General features: G+C 37.1%; 1 protein-coding gene across 1 annotated transcript in view; it reads left to right on the forward strand.

Annotated features, from left to right (window-relative positions):
• PTPRD (protein tyrosine phosphatase, receptor type, D) overlaps positions 1-19538 on the forward strand; it is a 1303505-nt gene that overhangs the window by 658033 nt on the left and 625934 nt on the right. The window lies entirely within an intron of this gene.

Below are 19538 nucleotides of genomic sequence, written 5' to 3' on the forward strand. Positions count from 1 at the left end.
AGGCAGGTGGACCACAAGGTCAAGAGATGGAGACCATCCTGGCCAACATGGTGAAACCCCGTCCTTACTAAAAATACAAACATTAGCTGGGTGTGGTGGCACATGACTGTAGTCCCAGCTACTCAGGAAGCTGAGGCAGGAGAATCGCTCAAACCCAGGAGGCACAGATTGCACTGAGCAGAGATCACACCACTGCATTTCAGCCTGGTAACAGAGCAAGACTCCGTCTCAAAAAAAAAAGAAGCCAGACTCTGGATATAAGGTCTGGACATAACTTACTAGTGTATGATCTTAGGCAACACACTGAACCTCGCTGCAATGGTCCTAGTAATACCAATTTATGGTGTATTTGTGAGGATTAGATGAGCTGATAAAAGGAAAATACTTAAAATAGTGTCTGGCACATTTTGTTTCATAAATATAAGCTATCATCATTATTTTGCCAAAAACATATCTGTTGTATCCTGTCACAGTAATCTTTTCTTGAGATCCATGGAAGGAATACAGAACATGTACATAAAGCAAACCAAAAATGAAGTATTTGCTGAGATATTGTACCACCTACCCATCAATAGAAACAAAACAAAACAAAAGCACAGAATTCTAGGAGTTCATCTGGTCCCTAAGAAGAATTTATTTCCTATCCAAGGGCAGAGTGAATGTCCTTGAAACACAGGAGGATGAACATCAGTACTGGTTACTTTTTCTAAGGCTGAACCTAAGACTCAGACCTTACCACAGTTATTTATTTATTAGACAAAGGCTCGCTCTGTCGCCCAGGCTGGAGTTCACTGGCGCAATCTTGGCTCACAGCAACCTCCTCTTCCTGGGTTCAAGCGATTCTCCTGCCTCAGTCTCCCGAATAGCTGGGACTACAGGCGCGCGCCACCACGCCCAGCTAATTTTTTGTATTTTTAGTAGAGACGGGGTTTCACCATGTTAGCCAGGATGGTCTCAATCTCCTGACCTCGTGATCCACCCACCTCAGCCTCCCAAAGTGCTGGGATTACAGGCGTGAGCCACCACGCCCAGCCTACCATAGTAATTTTTAAAAATTAAATAAAGCTGCATTGAAATTAGGAAAGAGTAGACGAGAATAACAAATAATATAATAAAGAACATTTAAAAGAGTAAGAGATACATAAAACTGGAGGAAGATAGAGACAAACACACAAAAAAGGAAAAAATAGAGACAGACAGAGATAGAAAGCTAGAGAAAGAAAAACAAAACAAAACAAAAAGGCAGAAATAGGAAGAGAGATGCAGAGGGAGACAGACATAAAGAGACAGAGTTAGAGACAGAAATAAAGAGTCCAACAGAAAAAGAGAGAGACTTAAGAAGTAGGATGGAGACAAAGAGAAAATTATAAAAATAGAAATTATGTGGGAATAAAACAGGGACAAAGGGTCATGGTAATTGAGCCAGAGACAGGGCTGAGAGGACCTTGGGTGATACTTTCCTTCTCCAGGCTCCTGGAAGAGAGCAACCTGGGGATCTGTTAATATCTGACTCTGAAGGAAGATAAAAGAAAACAGAGACTGCACTCCCTGATTCTTGGCCCTTACATCAGACAAAGAAACATCCCCCATTAGCAGCACTCCACTTCCTTGGGGATAGAAAAATGCAAGAGTGGTGAACAGAGACCTGTGAACTTCTACTAAAGCCAATCAGCTACAGCCACCAAGGCTATGCTAACTAATAAGGGATTTTCATATATCACTTAATCCTTTCCCAAGTCCAGTATTATTAACCTCCTATTACTCCCATAAATAAAATGAGGCTCGTAGAGGTAAAGTAACTTCCCAAGCACACAAAGAGGAGCCAGCACTCCAACAAAACCCTCCAAACCTATGTACCGCTGTCTCCTTGGGGTGATGGCAGGCGGTCTCCATATTTTTTTTTCTTTTTTTTTTTATGAGGAGGAGTCTCACTCTGTCGCCCAGACTGGAGCGCAGTGGCGCGATCTCTGCTCACTGCAAGCTCTGCCTCTCAGTTTCATGCCATTTTCCTGCCTCAACATCCCAAGTAGCTGGTACTACAGGCGCCCGCCACCACACCTGGCTAATTTTTTGTAGATTTAGTAGAGATGGGATTTCACCGTGTTCACCAGGATGGTTTCGATCTCCTGACCTCATGATCAGACTTTTATTTTATTAATTTTATCTCAAGCCATGATGGCTGCTATCAGTTTTCTCACAGAATACAAACTGACACTAAGATGAAGGAACAAAAAACAAGTAATTGTCAATGTAAAAATTTAGGAATAGCTATCTAGTGATGTTAATAACTAGTTATCTTTTTCTTGAACACAAATGCTCTTGGTTACCATTTTATATTGTGTAATAGACATGTGTGTATTTACAATTTGCTAGCAAGGATGTTCCTAGTTTTGTATGAGTGAATTAAATCAGTATCTCATGCTCTTTCTACAAGAGTAACATGGCTTAGGAGAACTTTTCTAGGGGAATAAGTTTGAGAAACCCTGAAGTGTTTTGAGGTGAGGAGAATATATTACAGGAATTAAGAACTGGAATATGACTTTAGTGTAAACCTGTAGTTGTTCACTGACTTATCTAAGGAAGGCTTCTTGAAGGAATTGGATTTTAAACGGAGACTTGAAGGAAGTATAGAATTTGGTTTAGCTGATGAAAAGCAGGATGCATCTTAGGTGGATGGGACACTATGTCCAAAGGTACGCAGGCAAAGATGAGTGTGGTATGTATAAATGCTAGTGCAGATGGGATTGTGGAATCCATTGTGAAATAATCGATGATAAAACAGGAAAAAGACAGTGAGATAAACTGAGAGAGGCCTTGAATACCAAGGTGTAGAGCATGAATCTGAATCAATTGCCAGTGAAGACTTTATTGTGTCTTTTTTTCAAGAGAGTATCATAAAGATACTCCTACAGAGTATCTTTATAGATGCTTTAGGAAGATTCTAGTGAGCAAGATGAATTGCAGTGGATGGTCAGGTGCAAATTAATAAAGTAATGACAGCTGTAGAAGTGAAGAGGAAGAAAATAATTTGAAATAGAGTAAAAACAGAAAAGAAGGAAAAGTGAAAAGACAAGTCTTGGTGACTGCTCTGATACAGGCAGGAGGTGAGAGTCAATGAAGGAAAGAGATTTTTTTCCCAAATATATATTTTATTCTAAATAAAAAAACATATTAATAATTTAGGTCTTAAGTAGCAGATTCACAAGTATCTATGCCTTCCAGCTCCATCATAATTAAATTACCACGAATGATTTTCTGTTTGATAAATTCAAGAGAGACTACAGCAACACAAACTGATCCAGAGTTCAATCTTAAAATTTAATTTAGCAAAGTAAATTGTTTGCCTGATTTCAGATTGCTATGGTTTTCTTTCCCTTTTTGTAATTTTCTTTTTTAAGGATTTTTACATTTTCATGAGTACATAGTAAGTACATATGTTTATGGTGGTATAAGATACTTTGATAGAGGCATACAATGTGTTATAATCACATCAGAGTAAATGGGGTATCTACCACCTCAAGCATTTATCATTTCTTTGTGTTATGGACATTCCAGTTGTATTATACTCCCTCATGTATTCTAAAATGTACAACAAATTATCGCTGACTGTAGTCATTCTGGTGTGCTATCAAATCCTAGATCTTATTCATTCTATCTAACTGTATTTTTGTACCCATTAATCATCCCCATTTCAACCCAACCCCATGACTCTTCCCAGCTTATAGTAACCATCATCCTATATCCATGAATTTAATTGTTTTAATTTTTACCTCTACAATTGAGTGAGAACATACAAAATTTATCTTTCTGTGGCAGGCTTATTTCAAGTAATACAATGTTGTTTAGTTTCATCCTTGTTGCAAATGACAGGATCTCATGCTCTTTTATAGCTGAATAGTACTTCATGGTATATATGTACCACATTTTCTTTATCCATTCATCTGTGAATGGACCCTTAGGTCGCTTCCAAATCTTGGCTATTCTTCATAGTGCTGCAGTAAACATGGGAGTGCAGATATTTCTTTGATATACTGATTTCCTTTGATATGCTTAGCACTGGAATTGCTGGATCATATGATAGTTCTATGTTTAATTTTTTTTTGTTGTCCATAGTGAGTGTACTAATTTACAATCACACCAACAGTGTATGAGCATTCCCCTTTCTCCACATCCTTGCCAGCATTCACTATTTCCTGTATTTTGGATAAAAGCCATTTTAACGGGAGTGAGATGATATCTCATTGTGGTGTTGATTTACATTTCTCTGATGATCAGTGATGTTGAGCATCTTTCCATATTCCTTTTTGCCATTTGTGTATCTTTTTTTGAGAACCACCTATTAAGATCTTTTGCCCATTTTCAAATCAGATTATTAGATTTTTTTTTCCAACTTAGTTGTTTGAGCTCCTTACATATTCTGGTTATTAATCTCTTGTCAGATGAACAGTTTGCAAATATTTTCTCCCATTCCATGTGTTGTCTCTTCACTTTGTTGATTGGTCCCTTTGCTGTGCAGACACTTTTTAATTTGATGTGATCCTTTTTGTTGCCCCTTTTTGTTTCGGTTGCTTGTGCTTTGGAGTATGAAGAAATCTTTACTCAGTCCAAAGACTTTGAGTTTCTCCCATTTTTTTTTTAGTGGTTTCATAGTTTAAAGTCTTAGATTTAAGTTTTTAACCAATTTAGATTTGATTTTTTTTATGTCAAGAGATAGGGGTCTAGTTTCATTCTTCTACATGTAGTTATCTAGTTCTCCCAGAATCATAAATATAAATAATAAATTATTTCCCAGGATAAATGGTGAAAAATAAATTATTAAATATAATTGGTTAAAAATAAACAAAATAAAAATAAATAAATAAATAAAATTATTAAAATGATTTATTATTTATTGAAGAAACTGTCCTTTCCCCAATGTATTTTCTTGGCACCTTTGTCAAAAATAAGTTCACTGTAGATGTATGGATTTATTTCTGGGTTCTCTGTTCTGATCCATTGACCTATTTGTCTCTTTTTATCCCAGAACCATGCTGTTTTGGGTAATATAACTCTGTAGTATAATTTGAAATTAGGTTATGTGATTCTTCTAATTTTCTTCTTTTTGCTCAGGGTAGCTTTGGCTATTCTGAGTCTTTCGTGTTCCATAAACATTTTAGGATTATTTTTATATTTCTATGAAGAATATCAGTGGTATTTTGATAGAGATTGAATCTTTAGATTGCTTTGGGTTATGGACATTTTAAGAACATTGATACTTTCAATCCTTTAACATAGAATACTTGCATCAGTATTTTATAGTTTTCATTGTAGTGATTTTTCATTTCTTTGGTTAATTCCTACATATTTTATTTGTAACGTTGTAAACAGGGTTACTTTCTTGATTTCTTTTTCAGATTATTTGCTATTGGCACATAGAAGTGCTACTAATTTTTGCATGTTGATTTTGTATCCTGCAACTTTACTGAATTTGTTTATCAATCTAAACTTATCCAATAATTTTTTGGTGGAGTCTTTAGGTTTTTCCAAATATAAGATAATACCATCTGCAAACAAGGATAATTTGGCTTCTTCTGCAAAGAAATTTTTTAAAAAATTGTGACTGAGGAATTATTTATAATAAAGCTGAAGCCCAGAATTCAAATACACAAGCTGATCAAGAACAAGCATAGAAAGGAAATCAGTCATCCAAGCCCATTGCATTCTGGTGTTTTATTCTTCCCTTTAAAAAAAAATATTAGCTTTGACCCTTGTGTGGTGTTGTCATGTTTAATCAAATTGAAAGTCTTTTAATAACTGCAGTGGAATTTCTTGCCTTGCCTTACCCCAGTGTTAACGCTTAACTGCTGTTATTTTAATTTCTCTTTGAGTAGGATTTTTTCCATGGCCACATTCAGTGAAGTGTTTGATCTCATCACTAACTGCAAGTCCAGTTGCTGATGAAGTTTGTCTTGTTTTCCTCTCTCCTGTGCACTGGATCTAATTGTAATGGCCATGTCAACTATGCGGTGAAACAGTACACCTCATCACATAAAACGAGAGGCAGTGAAACTGGCCAGAAGTGATAACTTGTATCTTTTTTATTTTAGACCAGCTTAATAAAAGAATTTAAACCTAGCAATTGCATCAGCAAAAAAAATATATTGTTAAAATACTTGCTAGTTACAAGATGATAGAGGGGGGGAAAAAAAGAAAAAAATAGTTGCTGGCAATGGGCAAAGTATACACCAAACTCTAATTTCAGCAAATGATCAAAATCATGCCAGCAGGTTGCATTAAGACCTTTATTATAGGCCAGGCACAGTGGCTCACTCCTATAATCCCAGTACTTTGGAAGGTTGAGGTAGGATCACCTGAGGTCATGAATTGGAGACCAGCCTGGACAACATGGTGAAATCCCGTCGCTACTAAAAATACAAAAACTAGCTAGGCATGGTGGTGGGCACCTGTAGTCCCAGCTACTTGGGAGGCTAAGGCAAGAGAATCACTTGAACCCGGCAGGCAGAGGTTACAGTGAGCCAAGACAGTGCCATTGCACTCCAGCCTGGGCAACAAGAGCAAAACTCTGTCACACACACACACACACACACACACACACACACACACATACACACACACACAAAATGGAAGATCTTTATTATCTGTTTTACATTAACCAACTACTTAAAGCCCTTTATGAAAGTCATATTTTTGCTGGATTTTTGTCAAATCTGTTTCAGCCACTTTAACTCACTGACAGCTTTCTCTCAAAATTGTTTTAACTTTACTTTGTGAAATATAATATGTTGACTTTTCATGGATGTAGTACTTTAAATTTACATGTGCTTATTTAAACTCCACCCAATAATACTCCAAGGAATTATTTCCTCATCTTATAAAAAAGGAAACTAGGCTATTAAGTGAGGTTAAGTTACTTATCCAAGGTCTCACAGCTAGGATTAGTGGAGCCAGGACCCAAATACTGCTCTTTTTCTAAGAAATATTTTTAAAATCATTATAAATATACACACACATATATTATAAAATTATATATACACAATTCAAAATTATATATATGTATATGTGTGTATTTCACATATGTTTGTAATTTTGTTCATAAAGTGCCTGAAAGTAGTTGCAAATACACTCCTCTTGTTTAGTAAAGCTTTTACTTTAGTATTTTAGTAAGCATTTTAGTAAATGCTTCCTTATTGATTTGACAAGGTTGAGGAGATAAATTTACCCAATCTTTTAGTTTTATTTTAGTTTTTAAACTTGATTTTAGAATAATAGAGGTGTTTATGAGCGAAGAGAGCATAAAGTTCATTTACCTGACTTGGTGGGAGGGTCAGGAAAAATATCACAAATGACTTCTTGAGATGGGTTTATCAAGAGTTCCTGATGCGTTATTACTGCTGTGCCATGATAATGTTTAAATCTTCAAGCTGGAAGCCATGCCTTTAGTCTATAAGCATTCATTTCAGTTCTTGCTTTGAACTAAGTCTTTTAAGTGGTGCAACTTGGGCTCAAGGCATGATAAATCTAGGCATAAAATGAGTCTGAAAGGTATGGTTGACCTTGTGGACATCATCATCATCATCACTAATGTTTTGCAATGGTAGTTTTGAGAAGAGAATAGGATCTACCCAAGGAACAGTACTGAAAGGGGTAATGAAGTCAAATGTATTTCAGAGAATTATTGGCCTGGGAAAGATGGAGAGTGTCTCCAACCAGCAGGTCAGCCATTACATTAGAAAGTTCCCAGGTGGGAGGTAAAAATTCCTAATTTAGGGTCAAATATTGATGTATTAGGTATAACCTGTTTAAGAGATGTGCAGGCCAAGCGCGGTGGCTCACACCTGTAATCCCAGCACTTTGGGAGGCCGAGGCAGGTGGATCACTTGAGGTCAGAAGTTCAAGACCGGCCTGGCCAACTTGGTGAAACCCCATCTCTACTAAAGATACAAAAAAAATCTGGGTGTGGTGATAGGCACCTGTAATCCCAGCTTCTCGGGAGACTGAGGCAGGAGAATTGCTTGAACTCAGGAAGCAGAGGTTGTAGTGAGCCGAGATTGTGCCACTGCACTTCAGCCTGGGCGACAGAGGAAGACTCCATCTGAAAAAAAAAAAAAAAAAAAAAAAAAGGACAGAGGGAAAGAGAGAGAGAGAGGGAGAGATGTGCAAAATGCCTTAGTCAATTTAGTCTTCTGGGGAAAGAATTTAGCAGGTGTAAACAAGATAACAGGGATAGAACCATGTAGCCTGAGGTCTGAGTTCAGAGCCTCAGGTCTTGACGGACTGAAATATAGGACATTCTATAGTCTGAAAACCTTTGCCTTTACCAGCATGTAAGTCTTTTTTTTTTTTTTTCAAATTTATTTGTAATTAAATACAGAAATAATCTACAATTAAAATACTAATATTTGAACCTATTCTAATTTTATTCCTTGCTACTCTGGTTAAAAAAAGAATAACTGAGTTTAAAGAGAACAAAAATATACATGTTAATTTATATGTTTTTCTTAAGAAAACTTTAGTTTTAAAATAAATAAATAATAAAGAATAAATAAAGAGTTTAAGAAAACTATCACCGAGTTTACCACTAAGTGAACCTCCGTGTCTGTATTATCATCAGTATTTATTACATTGATTTGCTTTAGTTTCTATTTAACCTGTTCAAATAGTTGAATACTTTAGAAGGAAAGATAAAAATATCCTTAGCTGTCTCCCAAAACTCTTTATGAAAGGAAAGAAATAGTTAAAGATATTCTTTTTCAGATTGCCTTTTAAATTAGTTTTGGAAAGATTTGCAGTGCAGAGCACATTTAGAAATAAGCTGATGTGTGTGTGTGTGTGTTATGTATATATCAACATACACATACATGAAAAGCTGAAATAAATATTGTCTGTGGCAATGCTATGCATTTTATTTACATAGTTCTTTGGTGGAGAAACAATATTACTTTATTCTAATAAATGATAAAGTCACAGTAAATATTACAGAACTTTGTATCTTTCAAAACGAAGTTAAGAGTATGCATCTGTCTATATGCTTTATGTACTTATTCCCCATCTCAATCTAAAAAGACTTTAGAATGACTCCAGAGTCTTTAAAACTATTCTAGATATTTTCTTCCTTGCAAGCAATTCAGAAGACAGAATTTAAATGAGCTGTTCAAATAAACATCAGTGGTAGTAATGGAAAGTATCTCCATTCTAAGGGGATGAGGAAGAATTTCAGTGGCAATAAACAATAGACTTAAATTATCAGCATGAATAGTACAACATTATCATTCACATTAAGAGATTCTGACAGACCTTGCAGTATTCTAAATCCTTAATCACATAATATACATTCAAAATTCAATTACATAGTATAAAAAATAAAACATCCAATGGCCAGGAATCTTTAACATACTTCAGTAATTTTAGGGCAGGACTATGAGTGCCAGCAAGCTCAGACAGACAGCTTTTACATAATGGAACTGTGCTGGACAAATGCTGAGCATATAATTATTACATGGCAACGAAGGGAAGAGGGCATTTGAACTTGTCTTAATTAATATGCTAACTAAGCTAATGTCTTTACTGAAAGCTTAGAGAAGCTTAACTCAAATTTGCTTTGTAGAAAATGTGTCCACAAAGACAGTGTCTTAGGGAGAGGTTAGAATCTTCAGAGTAATGGTACTGACTTTTTTTGTTTTTTTGGCCTCTTAGTGGACCCTTTGTACTAAAAGAATTTGTCCCCTAAGAAGGGTCATCAGGAGTCTTCATTTGTGTCCTTCTCTTAAATGCCATCAGATTGAACAGTGGCATTTTACCAACCTGCAGTTACGAGGTATGAACCTAAATACTCTATGTGCTATACTAAGTATTATGGTAAATGTATTCCCAAACCAGAAATCAAGACACATACCCTGACAAGCTCAAAGATACTCAAGAGCTAACAAGGCGAATTAATGCGGTATATTTTGGTCATATGATTGCTATATTTATTATGTGATTATATGTCACATCTCTTATATTGAATGGCATTTTCACTCAGCTCAGCAATCCTAGCTGTGTTTTGAATTCATTTGTGTCATCTTCTGTTCTCTCCTCTTCTCTCTTCTCCTTCCTCTCTTCTCATCTCTTCTTTTCACCTCTCTGTTTCTCTCCCCTAAAATCCAATCAATTGCCAACTCCTATAGATAACACACTATTAAAGGCTCTACCATCCACAAATTTCAAGCATCTTGCCATCAATAAATTGGTTACCCTGTACTTTGTAAATTATTACAAAACCTCTACTTGCCTACAGTAGTTCCTTTTGCAATACTTCATATTATTAAAATTGTTCATTTGTCTGTGTCCCTTTTCTAAACTGTAAACTTGTTGAGAACCATATAAAACTAGGTCTGTTTAGTAACACTACATTGTGTTTATTTTCTAGTGCCATCACAGAAATTGGCACATAGTGGGAACTCAGGAATAAATGAATAAAAAACAGATTGCATATTGACCTAATTTTCAGTGAAAATACATATTTCAGTTTATACTTTGAATCAGGGAATCGGTTAACAAAATGTAGCCACAAGATTCTTGACCCTTTAATTCTCTTCTCTGAGTGTTCTAAAACAATAATGGATAGAATAAAATGCCAAAGATTAAAGAAAACCACAGTTGCTTAATTGTAAGCTTTTGTAAGAAGGAGGAGGAAGGCTCCAAAGTTCAAGCATTTATATATTGCACTTTGAATCTTGAATGATGAGCAAGGGTGAAAAAGTCAAGGTTAGAGAAAAACATTCCAAGCTGCAGTGCAAAGCTGTAGAGCTGAAAAGGAACAGGGCCTCTCTGAGGGACGAAGACTGCTAAAATGCCAGACTGTGGGGTGCACAGAGGAGAGAATGGAGAGGCATGACGAACAACATTGGAACTGATTTATGACAGTCATCCAAGTATTTTCTTTCTGGGTGAACTAGAGCACTTATGAATGCAGATTATAGGTAATTTGAAAACCTAATCTCTGCTTATTTTCACCATACTCAACTGTGATTCTGAAAATGTGGCTTTATAAGAAAGGGAATCAGATGTGAACTGATGTGAAATTAAACATTTCTCTGTGTGTGACTAACTGTAAATCCCATGCACGTTCTTTGATTCCTGACTGTCTTATCTATTTTTTCATGCCTCCTATGATGCTCATCAGGTGATAATAGTACTGTTACTGTGACTGTCTCAAACTGTTTGGAGACTTTTTAAGAAAACGTTACTCAACACAATATAGCTAATCAACATTTTTCTCAGATAGTCAATACATTATGATTCAGTAGAAAAAACTACCATTTCTATTCTTTAATATTAGAAGGAACATATGCCATCAGAAAGTGGTAATGTCTGTAACATCTATCCAAATACTTTATTTCTTACTTGTTACCAAAAACAAGTAAACCAAAAAATGTGCTCCTCTTACTGGATGAGTTGATAAGAATGGATTAGTAAGCAAAATCCAAATTACTCAGAAATATTACTATATTTCTATTGCATTCAATTAATGTAAATCTCAGAGTGAATTCTGTATAAGAAACCATTTTGAATTATTCCATGTTCAACATATAAACATTTATCCTCTGGATATCTAGCAATACATTTATGATAGCCGAAATCCAGTAAGAAAACACTCAGTGGTAGAACAGGATTATAAAATTAAGCCCGTGAAATCAAATGATTTTGAGTGTTTTACCACAGGCAAACTAAGCTTAACATTTTCATTCCTATGTAGTGATTGTTTCTATTCCCTGTAAATAGTCAGTTGAAGTTTCCAGTTCCTCAAAGCAAGACTGCCTTAGAGATGAACTACTGAAAACTAAACCAATTACAGTTGCCACATATACCAAACACTAAATTGCTTGTCTTTCACAATAAGGATTAGGTAGCTCAAAATTCTTTTCTTTTCTTTTTTCTTTTTTTTTTTCTTTTTTTTGAGGCAGGGTCTTGCTCTGTCGCCTAGGCTGGAGTGCAGTGGTGCAATCTAAGGTCACTGTACAACCTCTGCCTCCCGGGCTCAAGCAATCCTCCCACCGCACCCCTCCCCCGCCGCCACGAGTAGCTGCGACTACAGGCATATGCCACTGCACCTGGCTAATTTTTGTATTTTTTGTAGAGATGGGGTGTTGCTACATTGCCCAGGCTGGTCTCAAACCCCTGAGCTCAAGCGATCCACTCACCTTGGCCTCTCAAAGTGCTGGGATTACAGGCATGAGTCACAGCACCTGGCCCTGAAGTTCTCTTTTTCTCAATCTTCCATCAATTGATTTGAAGATGTCTTCTGTCATCCAAGATAATGTGTCAGAGCAGAGGAAACAAACACCTCTTTGGAGGCTGATGGAACAAATGTCAAGCCATGTAGCCAAGAGCACCCTAGTCCCCACCAAAGCTGAATTAAAACTGAGGGAAAAGGTTCAAGATTCACTTCATGCATAGGGACTTCCAGCAATATTTGGAGACACAGGGATTGTGAACCATTTTTCCAATTGGTGATGTAACCCCAAAAGGAAATTGTATATCCACTCTTGGATGGAAAGGGAAAGAGCGATTATGAGAAGAGAATGTAATTATTCATAGTAAGACTTACTATCCTGTTCTTTGGAATGCCTTTTGAAAAATATCTTTTTCTGCTTTCTCATTTCATACAGCATTAAGCCTCATGTAATTTCCCACTGTGGGGGATTTTCCCCAGTGAAGCAAACTACACACTTTCAGATGCCTTCTCCTCCAGGGCTTCCAGTAAAGATAAAACTAGTTACGTGAATGAAGCATTCATTCTTTAGGCTTCCTCAGGATCTATTTAGTATGTTTGTGAAGGCATGAAAAAAAAGTAGTAAGTAGACTTTCTCTTTGGATGATATTTTAAGAAACTCTTGTTTGCTGTTACTTTAAATCCCCAAAGCACATTACTTTAAAGGTAGGCACCACAGTGTTTTCTAGTTTTCAGTGTACTAGTTTTCCAATGTACTTTCGACTCACTGGTTAAATTTATCCTTAAGGTTATATTGTTTGTTTCTTTGTTCTTGAGATGCTATTGTAAGTAGATCACTTTCTTATTATTTTTTTATAATTGTTAGTATATAGAAATGTAATTGATTTTTAATGTTGATTTTGTATTCTGCAATGTTACTGAATTTGTTTATTACTTCTAACAGTTTTTTGGTGAAGTCTTTAGGGTATTCTATATGTAAGATTGTGTCATATGCAAACAGAGGCAATTTTACTTCTTCCTTTTCAAGGTATCTGTGTACCTATGTTCACTGCAGCATTATTCACAATTAGCCAATATATGAAATCAGTCTGTGTTTATCAACAGATAAATGGATAAAGAAAATGTGATACATATGTCTCCGTGTGTGTGTACATATAAATATATATACACAGAGAGACATATTTATACACACAATGGAATATTATTCAGCCTTAAAAAGGGAAGAAAATCCTGCCATGTATGACTACGTGGATGAAACTGGAGGATGTTATGCTAAGTGAAATAAGCAGGCACAGAAAGACAAATACTACTTGATCTCACTTATGTATGGAATCTAAAAAGTTGAACTTACAGATACAGAGAGTAGGATGGTGGTTGCCAGGGGCTAGAGAGTGGGAGAAATGGTGAGATGTTAGAAGAATGATAAAAAGTTTCAGTTATGCAGTATGAATACATTCTGAATATCTCATGTATAGCATGGTGACTATAATTAATAATACTCTAGGGTATACCAGAAATAAGAAAGTAAATCTTAAGCATTCTTGCAACAAACAATGTGAGGTGATGGATATATTAATTAGCTTGATGCTGGTAATCATCTCACAATGTTTATCAAAACATCATATGGTTTTCCTTAAATATATATATATTTCTTTCAATATATATATATTTCCTTAAATATATATATAATTAGTATTTGTCAATTACACCTCAATAAAGCTGGAAAGGAGAATGTAGGTACCAGCTAAACCTGGTGTCTGCAGGGTTTGATTTGGGTAGTTCAAGTTGGAACTGAATTTAGGAGGATGGGCCTTCACTTAATTTTAGGTTATTTTCATGTAAATTGTTTAGGTACCAAACCACTTCCTATCTTTCCATTCTTTTTTCCATATTATCGCATCTTCTCAATCAACAAGTATTTACTTGTTACCAGTTCTCTCTTCCTCGCTTATCAGTTAGGCATTAGTCATTTGCACATCTGGAGTTGAGAGAAGGAAGCTAGATGGTGACTGAGACCAAAGGAGTCCTGAGGAGTAGAATCAGTTACCTTCCTTAAGCATTTGAAGTTTTAGGGTCCAATCTTTCATCTCCTTTCCCAGCCCCAAAATGAAATATATTTTAGGGTTGGTAATTATGTTTTGGTGCTGGGAAAGGAGTTCTATACCGAGAACTTGCCAGAAGGAATCCTAGATTTGTGATTTATTAAAGTCTGTTAAACTTTTGACCACTAATAGTAGGAAAGATTAAGATATAATCTTGCACCATATTAAAGTTGGTCAAAATGCTACCAAACATGTTCTTGTCCCTCTGTATACCTCTGGAATTTTCTGATGTCAACTGAACCCCAAAATAGACTTGCCTGAAAAACTAAGAAGTAGTACATCAGGTGATGGCACTGAGTCAAATATTTCTATAGTTAGAAGCATTAAAATACTTTATATTCACTTGAAAAACTATATTAGGTTAGAATAAATACATCAAGTATCCATTAGCTCACTGAATGAAAATCAGTCACATGCATTAGAAAATTGATTCAATTCATTCTTTGGCTGTGGACTTAAGAAGCATGTTATTGGTGTCCATGTACTCATGTAAGCTACAGCCGATCCCTTTCAAATCATTCAGAACAAATGCTTAAACTTGGTATAACAAAGGGATAAATTATTATCCGTTTATTATACTAGAGTCCTTTTACATTAAAAACAAAAAACAAAAAAACAGTCAGGGTTGTGGATGGCAAGATGGACAAATAGGAACAGCTCTGGTCTGCAACTCCCAGCAATACCAATGAAGAAGACAGGTGATTTCTGCATTTCCAACCGAGGTACCCTGCTCATCTCACTGGGACTGGTTAGACAGCGGGTACAGCCCATGAAGGGTGAGCAGAAGCAGGGTGGGGCCTTGCCTCACCCAGAAAGCACAAGGGATTAGGGAACTCCCTCCGCTAGCTAAGGGGAGCCATGAAGGACTGTGCAGTGAGGAACGGTACACTCTGGCCCAGATATTATGCTTTTCCCACCATCTTTGCAACCGGCAGACCAGGAGATTCTCTCTGGTGCCTACACCACCAGGGCCCTGGGTTTTAAGCACAAAATTGGGCAGCCATTTAGGCAGACACCGAGCTAGCTGCAGGAGTTTTTTTCTGTGGTGCCTGGAATGCCAGCAAGACAGAACCTTTCACTCCCTTGGAAAGGGGGCTGAAGCCAGGGAGCCAAGTGGTCTAGCTCAGCAGATCCCACCCCCATAGAGCCCAGCAGGCTGAGATCCATGGGCTTGAAATTCTCGCTGCCAGCACAGCAATCTGAACTCGACCTGGGATGCGCGAACTTAAATGGGGGAGGAGAGTCTGCCATTACTGAGGCTTGAGTAGGTGGTTTTCCCCTCACAGCGTAAACAAAGCCACCGGGAAGTTCCGACTGGGCAGAGCCCACTGCAACTTGACAAAGCTGCTGTAGCCAGACTGTATCTCCAGATTCCTCCTCTCTGGGAATGACATCTCTGAAAGAAAGGCAGCAGCCCCAGTTGGGGACTTATAGACCAAACTCCCATCTCCCTGCAACAGAGCACCTCGGGGAAAGGGTAGCTGTGGGAGCACAACTACATGGAAACTCAACAACCTGCTCCTGAATGACTACTGGTAAATAATGAAATGAAGGAAGAAATAAAGATATTCTTTGAAACCAATGAGAACAAAGACACAACCTACCACAATCTCTGGGACACAGCTAAAGCAGGGTTTAGAGGAAAAATTATTGCACTAAATGCCCACAGGAGAAAGCAGGAAAGATCTTAAATCGACACCCTAACATCACAATTAAAAGGAACAGCGAGCAAGAGCAAACAAATTCAAAAGCTAGCAGAAGACGAGAAATAATTAAGATCAGAGCAGAACTGAAGGAGATAGAGACACGAAAAACCCTTCAAAAAATCAATGAATCCAGGAGCTGGTTTTCTGGAAAGATTAACAAAATAGAAAGACCACTAGCCAGACTACTAACGAAGAAAACAGAGAAGAATCAAACGAGCACACTAAAAAATGGTAAAGGGGATATCACCACTGATCCCAAAGAAATACAAACTACCATCAGAGAATACTATAAACATTTTTTTTTTTGAGACAGAGTCTCACTATGTCACCCAGGCTGCAGTGCAGTGGCGCGATCTCTGCTCACTGCAAGCTCTGCCCCCAGGTTCATGACATTTTCCTGCCTCAGCCTCCCGAATACCTGGGACTACAGACGCCCACCACCATGCCTGGCTAATTTTTTTGTATTTTTATTAGAGGTGGGGTTTCACTGTGTTAGCCAGGATGGTCTCAATCTCCTGACCTCATGATCCACCCGCTTTGGCCTCCCAAAGTGCTGGGATTACAGGTGTGAGCCACCATACCCGACCTACTGTAAACATATCTATGCAAATAAACTAGAAAATCTAGAAGAAATGGATAAATTGGGACACATACACCCTCCTAGGCTAAACCAGGAAGAAGTAGAATCCCTGAATAAACCAATAACAAGTTCTGAAATTAAAGCAGCAATTAATAGCCTACCAACAGTAAAAAGCCCAGGACCAGACAAATTCACAGCCGAATTATACCAGAGGTACAAAGCGGAGCTGGTACCATTCCTTCTGAAACTATTCCAAACAATAGAAAAAGAGGGACTCCTCCCTGACTCATTTTATGAGACCAGCATCATAGTGATATGAAAACCTGGAAGAGATACACACAAAAAAGAAAATTTCAGTCCAATATCCCTGATGAACATTGATACAAAAATCCTCCATAAAATACTAGCAAACAGAATCCAGCAGCACATCAAAAAGCTTATCCATGATGATCAAGTTGGCTTCATACCTGGGATGCAAGGTGGGTTCAACAGATGCAAATCAATAAATGTAATCCATCACATAAACAGAGCCAATGACAAAAACCACATGATTATCTCAGTAGATGCAGACAAGGCCTGTGATAAAATTCAACACACCTTCATGCTAAAAACTCTCAATAACCTAGGTATTGATGGAATGTATCTCAAAATAATAAGAGGTATTTATGACAAACCCACAGCCAATATCATACTGAATTGGCAAAAGCTGAAAGCATTCCCTTTGAAAACTGGCACAAGACAAGGATGCCCTCTCTCACTACTCCTATTCAACATAGTATTGAAAGTTCTGCCCAGGGCAATCAGGCAAGAGAAAGAAATAAAGCGTATTCACTTAGGAAAAGAGGAAGTCAAATTGTCTCTGTTTGCAGATGACATGGTTGTGTATTTAGAAAACCCCATTGTCTCAGCCCAAAATCTCCTCAGGCTGATAAGCAACTTCAGCAAAGTCTCAGGATACAAAATCAACATGCAAAAATCACAAGCATTCCTATACAGCAATAATAGACAAACAGAGAGTCAAATCATGAGTGAACTCTCATTCACAATTGCTACAAAGAGAATAAAATACCTAGCAATCCAACTTACAAGGGATGTGAAGGACCTCTTCAAGGAGAACTACAAAGCACTGCTCAAGGAAATAAGTGAGGACACAAACAAATTGAAAAACATTTCATCCTCATGGATAGGAAGAATCAATATCATGAAAATGGCCATATTGCCTAAAGTAATTTATAGATTCAATGCTATCCTCATGAAGCTACCATTGACTTTCTTCACAGAATTAGAAAAAGCTACTTTAAGTTTCATATGAAACCAAAAAAGAGCCCGTATAGCCAAGATAATCCTAAGCAAAATGAACAAAGCCGGAGGCATCATGCTACCTGACTTCAAACTGCACTACAAGGCTAGAGTAACCAAAACAGCATGGTACTGGTACCAAAACAGATATATAGAACGATGGAACAGAACAGAAGCCTCAGAAATAATGCTACGCATCTGCAACCATCTGATCTTTGACAAAGCTGACAAAAACAAGCAATGGAGAAAGGATTCCCTATTTAAAAAATGGTGTTTGGAAAACTGGCTAGTCATATGCAAAAAACTGAAACTGGACCTCTTCCTAACACCTTATGCAAAAATTAACGAAAGATGGATTGAAGACTTAAATGTTAAGACCTAAAACCATAAAAACCCTAGAAGAAAACCTAGGCAATCCCATTCAGGACATAGGTATGGGCAAAGACTTCATGACTAAAATATCAAAAGCAATGGCAACAAAAGCCAGAATTGACAAATAGAATTTAATTAAACTAAAGAGCTTCTGAACAGCAAAAGAAACTATCATCAGAGTAAACAGAAAACCTACAGAATGGGAGAAAATTTTTGCAATCTATCCATCTGACAAAGGGCTAATATCTAGAAGCTACAAAGAACTTTAACAAATTTACAAGGAAAAAACAAACAACCTCATCAAAAAGTGGGCAAGGGACATGAACAGACACTCCTCAAAAGAAGACATTTATGTGGCCAACAAACATACAAAAAAAAGCTCATCGTCACTGGTCATTAGAGAAATGCAAATCAAAACCACAATGAGATACCATCTCATGCCAGTTAGATTGGCAATCATTAAAAAGTCAAGAAACAACAGATGCCTGAGAGGATGTAGAGAAATAGGAATGCTTTTACACTGTTGGTGGGAGTGTAAATTAGTTCAACCCTTGTGGAAGACAGTCTGGCAATTCCTCAAGGACCTAGAACCAGAAATGCCATTTGACCCAGCAATCCCGTTACTGGGTATATACCCAAAGGATTATAAATCATTCTACTATAAAGACACATATGCACATATGTTTATTGCAGCACTGTTCGCAAATGCAAAGACTTGGAACCAACCCAAGTGCCCATCAATGATAGACTGGATAAAGAAAATGTGGCACATCTACACCATGAAATACTATGCAGCCATAAAAAAGGAATCAGTTCATGTCCTTTGCAGGGACATGGAAGAAGCTGGAAACCATCATTCTCAGCAAACTAACACAGGAACAGAAAACCAAACACCACATGTTGTCACTCATAAGTGAGAGTTGAACAATGAGAACACATGGACACAGGGAGGGGAACAACACACACCAGGGTCTGTCGTGGGGTGGGGGTGTAGAAGGGAATAGCATTAGGAGAAATACCTAGTGTAGATGATGGGTTGATGGGTGCAGCAAACCACCATGGCACATGTATACCTATGTTACAAACCTGCACATTCTGCACATGCATCCCAGAACTCAAAGTATAATAAAAATAAATAAATAAATAAATGAATAACTAGGAAAAAAGACAGTCAATATTGAAACATGTCTTAGAAAAGAGAAGGTTTAGAGGTAGGACTCTTATTTCAAGCTGTTAAATTAGAATTTTGCCTTTGTGTGTGTGTT

Source organism: Colobus angolensis, unplaced genomic scaffold, assembly GCF_000951035.1.
Source record: "Colobus angolensis palliatus isolate OR3802 unplaced genomic scaffold, Cang.pa_1.0 Scaffold162, whole genome shotgun sequence".
NCBI classification, from domain to species: domain Eukaryota; kingdom Metazoa; phylum Chordata; class Mammalia; order Primates; family Cercopithecidae; genus Colobus; species Colobus angolensis.